We start from the raw sequence: 5,919 nt of genomic DNA on the forward strand, positions 1-5,919 counted from the left end.
AGAAAAGTTGTCAGGATGGTACAGGCTGTGGTTCTGTGGTGCTCAGGGTCCCAATGAGTCCATGGGATTGATGGCATCTAACAACAGTAGGAATATAAGACCACTACAGAACAACTACTTTGACATTCTTAACGGTGGGTCTTCTAGAAACAAACTTGAAGAGTATTGATATTTTAGAAAGTTTTTCTAGCTGCATCTTAGATTTTCTTAATCCTTAGGCTATGTTTTACTGACTTTGATATGAATTCCAACTTTGCCCTTGCACATTTCTTGTTCTTAGAACAATATGTGTACAACATGTTAAATGGGAACCTCATTTGCTGTATAAACTTTAATTGAAAGCACAATAAAATATTATTTTGAAAAATGAAGCACCCCTTTTGACACTTCCACCAGATTGAAGAAATTCCTGAGTACATTAGGTAAATTTTATGTCTTCTATATTACGCTTATGACAGTGTTGTCACACTTTTTGCCAATGCATAACATGAATGACTTATTTTCTAGCTTCCAGTAATAGCAATTTCCTCCGCATTCTTCCAGGCTCCACTAATAGTCTCGTCACTGCTCCTCACTCCCCTTCCAGCATTTGGCCTTAAAGATGGAACACATGTATCAGTTTTCCATAAAGTGGCATTCTCCTTTCATGTATTAATTTATGCATCAACTATTTATTGCAGCATAACAAACCACTCCAAATTGCTGACTGAAAAGCACAGTGAATATCATTCCTAATGATTCTTTTAATTTTCCTTCTGATTAATGTCATATGTAAATTTGACTAGGCTATGATTCTTAGTGGTGCGGAAGACATTGGACTGATTGTTCTTGCATGATATAATCATCTTCTATTTTCTGATCTGATGTGAATATACAATCAGGAAAGAAGGCAATCAGTTGAAAGACAATTAATTTCTTTTGGATATGACACCTGCATCCAATATATCTGGAGAAACTTGCTCTGTCCCCATCCTGCATCCAACTCACCATCCTCTGACCTCCAGTTCATGGGATATGGGCCAGAAGCCTGCCAACTGACATGCATATTTTGGGATTGTCAGTCCCTGCAACCATATAAATCAGGAGAGACCTCCAGCCTAGTACCTGACTCGTGAATTCAGGACTTGCCAGCATCCTCAATTACCTAAGCCATTTCCTTGAAATAAAATGCTATAGATATTCAGATATGTCTTGCTTAATGTTGTTCAGGCAGAATTCAGCTGCATATATGTTCATAGTCACCTAAGCATCTTTCTTTAAAGATAAAAGCAACTCTCTTTTTATTTATTACCCCCCTTAACATTTTTTGAAAATTATTATCTCTTTAATGGCTTAAAGATCATAAGCCTACAGAATGAGGGAGCTGCAAGTCTCCAGATTACATCCCAATCCCCACAGCTCCTCCTCCTTGGCCTCCTGCTGCATCATTTGGACCAGCTCAGTATCCATGCAGTTTTTCACTTCCAACACAGGGTGGCACCTACTCAGGCTCCTCTACTCCTGATACAGGTGTGGCTCAACTGGCAAGGCCCAAAATACTGATGGGTACCCAGTTCCAGGCAGCAGTGCCTGTAGCTGAACATAAGGATGTGGATACACAAACAAGACTATGACAGGCAGGGCTAACATTGACAGCTTCACTCATAACACTGGTACATACAATCCCTTGTGACCACTTCTCCAAAATCCCTTTATGCCCCCATTACCCTTCCCTTGTCCAGAAATGCACAAAGTCTCAATTCGATGCCAGTGCATCCCTAACTAGCCCTACCATATCTTGCAATGCCAGCCTCTTGAATCCACTGGATACAGAATTGAGCTGTGTCTAGTGGGCCCAATAAGCTTCTAGTAACATAGACTTTACAGGGATTCAACTATGGGTTGTACAGGGACTCTCATATATAGCATATTCTACACTTGATCTTTTCCCAAAGTCAGGAAGTGAATATATTTTATAATATTATGATATTTGTATAATGTCCTAGTAGTTCACACTGTCACCACAGGTGAGACAGAGAGAGAGAGAGAGAGAGAGAGAGAGAGAGAGAGAAAGTATGCATGTGTGCACGCACACACACACACACACATATGAGAGGGTATCCCCCCAAAATGGAATTTTCTTTTCAATGTTAAATATTTATTTATCTATCTATCTATCTATTTATTTATTTATTTATTTTTACAAAACAACCATATCACCTTCATAGTACTTTCCATTACACTTAATACATTTTTCAATCTGCGATTCTATTCTTGGAAACATTTTTCAAAATCATCTTTTCTGATGGCTGACAGCACTTTCCTCATTTTTTCTCCTTCACTTTTCCTATGTCATTAAATCGCTATCTTTTCATGTCCCTCTCCATTCTCAGAAACAAAGAGAAGTGACACAGAGCAAGGTCAGGTGAGTAAGGTGCATATGTCAAGAGAGGTGTGGTATTTTTTTGACAAAACCTGGCTCACTGAGATGGCTGTGTGAGCAGGTGCATTGTGGTGGTAGCAAAACCTGTCTCAAATCAGGCCTTTTTTGTCATACACTGTTATGCAATCATTTCAGAACCTCTAAATAGAAAACTTGATTAACAATCTGACCTGGTGGAATGAACTCCAATGCACTATCCCTCTCACATCACATCTGGTTCTTCTTTGGGCTGGGGGTGGGGGGTGGGAGGGTGGAAACCCTCGTGTGTGTGTGTGTGTGTGTGTGTGTGTGTGTGTGTGTGTGTAAAATTAGTTCTGCTTCCATTGAGAACCTAGCCTAATACATTTGTTTTGGTAAGACTCCTGATCTAGGAGCTTGGCTAGTCTGAAATATCCAAGATGAATTTTTACACCTTAGTTGTGTTGGCTGGAACTTTGGAAGACTATATGGGACTCTTTCCTATCGTGTGTTTCCTCCAGTAGTCTATCTAGATTTCTTTGTACAGTGAAGGCCTTCTAAGATGTAAAACACAAAATTGCATCATCTCCTAAGGCTTACATCCAGGAATAGTGCAGCATCATATTCTATCAATCACAGAAAATAATAAGGTCATCCCTGATTCATGAGGAGGGGCAATTTCCTACCTTTTCATGATAAAAATGGCATGAACTTAAAAAAAGAGGAAGATGATTTGGAGGCCATGTTTGCAGATGATCTACCAGAGGTAATACATTCTCCCATGTAACACAAAAGAACAATTGATGTATATGCATTCTGTTTGCAGGTACATCCACAGCAAGTTGGGTATATTGAACAATAAAATGTTAATTAACTAGAATTAATTCTCAGATAATCTGCATTTGTGACATCTCAATATGTCTGGAATAGACTAATAAATACTACATGTTAATTGAAATATATATACGCAGGCAACTTTCAGGAGATGTTTCAGATTTAGTAAACAGAGAGCTTATTTTCCTACGTTTTAAACATCTAAACTCATATACAAAATGAAATGCTATACTGACCTGTAGGGTTTTAAAAAGGCACCCAATTATGTTCACTTTAGTATAAATGTTTTAAAAAGGGACAGATAGTTTTAGAAAACTTACAAATAACATGAGGGAAAACAAAGGGCTTTTTGTGTAATTTTCATTTAAGCAGAGCATTTAAACAGTAAAACTAACTTTTTAAACATTCTTGTTAAATGGAGTTTTGATATATTTTTTGCTAAATTTTAAAATTAGTTGTACTCAAAGTGCTTTATGTATCTTGGAAACCAAAATATGAATTAGAGATACAATAAACTAAAGAATTTCAAGAGCATATTTTTAAAACCCAGAGGGATGAGTTAGATAAAATCATAATTAAATCCAATTGAAGGCAAATTGAATTGATCAGAATAGGGGAACAATTATCAAACACTGAAAAGAAGCCTTTATTCAGGATAGTGAATACTAAAATAAAATAATTACTATTCCGATATCCTGAAATAAGCAATATTTCCAATCAAATTTAAGCTATTTTATAATAACTACTATCATTATCTTGATTCCTTATTTAAATATTTTTTAAATATTGAAAAAGAGAACTAGGTTTCTTGATTTCACCTTCATAGTTTAAAAAGTATTAACAATCTGTTCCTCCCAATTCTTCACCCTAATATTTAAACATATATTGGGCAAATAACTATAGTAATTATGGGATTGATGTGGTTTTGAACATGCATAGTAGCTGTTAAGGTAAAGAAACACAATTGGCATGGCATAAATAGTGTGCTTATTCTCTGTGTTCCATTTAAAAGATAATTGTTACCATAATGTAGATGCAAGCGTGAGCTGGAGAGCAAAGTAATACACGCATCAAGTATGGGGCATGCCAATGAATGAAACATTGTAATCTGAAATCCCAGATGCATACCTATTACGTGCATCTGGCAATACATTTCTCCCAAAGAAACAATGTTTAATTTCCTCTGATAATACAACATTTAAAACAAATCATCCACCAGAGTTGTTATTGTCTTCCTAGATCTTAAGTGCATTTTTGCATTCTTCATGATACTAGGTTCAGGTCAAAAACATTATTATTCTGACATATGGTATTAAAATGTAGAATGGAAGAGTCAAACACCACTAAATACAACATCACAGATATCTCAAAAGGAAAGGAGGGTAATCTACACTTGGAATTTCGCAATCATTGGAAGCTGTATTGAGCACACTTCTACTCTACACTTGGGAATGCTATGAGTTAGGGCGGGTGTGCAAACAGCTGGCTGGTTCTGACTTCTCATATTGCCAAGCTATATGTTTCTTCTCTGTGTGATTTTAATTAAATATCCACAGACCTATCTTCCAATTAATTATTTATCTTGCTCTAACTTGTTATTCAATCATTCCATAACATGTTGATATCATCTATGTCTATTTAAAGAAATTTTACTTATTTTTCCCCCAAAAAATCTACTTATTGTTTTTATACAAGTTCTAGTGGAGGAAATAACTTCCAGGAGAAGGTAACTTATGAGAATAATAAAAATGTTCTATATCTTGATTGTCGTGGTGGTTATAGTGGATACATATAAAATCGTATAATCACAATGAGTCATTTTGTTTTATTTAAAATAGTCCTCAACAAAATTAATTAAAATTTTAATACGGTACACATTTTTTCAACTAGGTGAACAGCAAGCAACTTGCTTTGAGTTAGTACACCCAACGGCATTGCCTAAAAATGTTCTCTCTGGTAACAGTGATTTTTTGGTGTGAAAGCAGTTTTAATAAAACTTCATTTTTTGTGATGGTCAATTTAGGAGAACAGCTTGAGGGTGTGAAATTTTGTTTCCTGCTCGAGAAAAATGCTAGAAAACCTGTTGTGATGTTGAACACAGCATACAAGGATGGCACCATGGGGGGAAAAAACTCGTTATGAGTGATTTTCTCGTTTCAAAAAATGTGAAATATCAACTGATGACAAACCTCATTCTGGGCATCCGTTCGCTTTCCAAACAGATGAAATGTCAATTGGTAGTGCATTTGGAGTTCATTCCACCAGATCAGACTGTTAATCAAGCATCCCAGTGAGTGAGAAAAAAAGGCCTAATTTGGCAGATGGAGATTGGTTTTGCCACCACAACAATGCACCAGCTCACACAGCCATCTCAGTGTGCCAACTTTGGGCAAAATCTGTATGCCTCTCTTGACCTATGCACCTTACTCACCTGACCTCACTCCGTGTGATTTCTTCTTCTTTCTTCAAATGAAGGGGGACATGAAAGGACAGCAATTTGACAACAGAGAGGAAGTGAAGAAAAAAATGAGGGAGGTGCTGTAAGTCATCCAAACAGATGAGTTTGAGAAATGCTTCTGAGGAAACACAAATTTGACAAATGTATACATGTAATGGAGAATACTTTGAGAGTGATAAAGTTGTTTTGTAAAAAAAAAACCTTAAATATATAGCTCTGGAAAAAAAAATCTGTTGCGGGGGGGGGG

The sequence above is a fragment of the Echinops telfairi genome, unplaced genomic scaffold, assembly GCF_000313985.2.
Source record: "Echinops telfairi isolate 266 unplaced genomic scaffold, ASM31398v2 ScPeMD7_6080;HRSCAF=6971, whole genome shotgun sequence".
Lineage (NCBI taxonomy): Eukaryota > Metazoa > Chordata > Mammalia > Afrosoricida > Tenrecidae > Echinops > Echinops telfairi.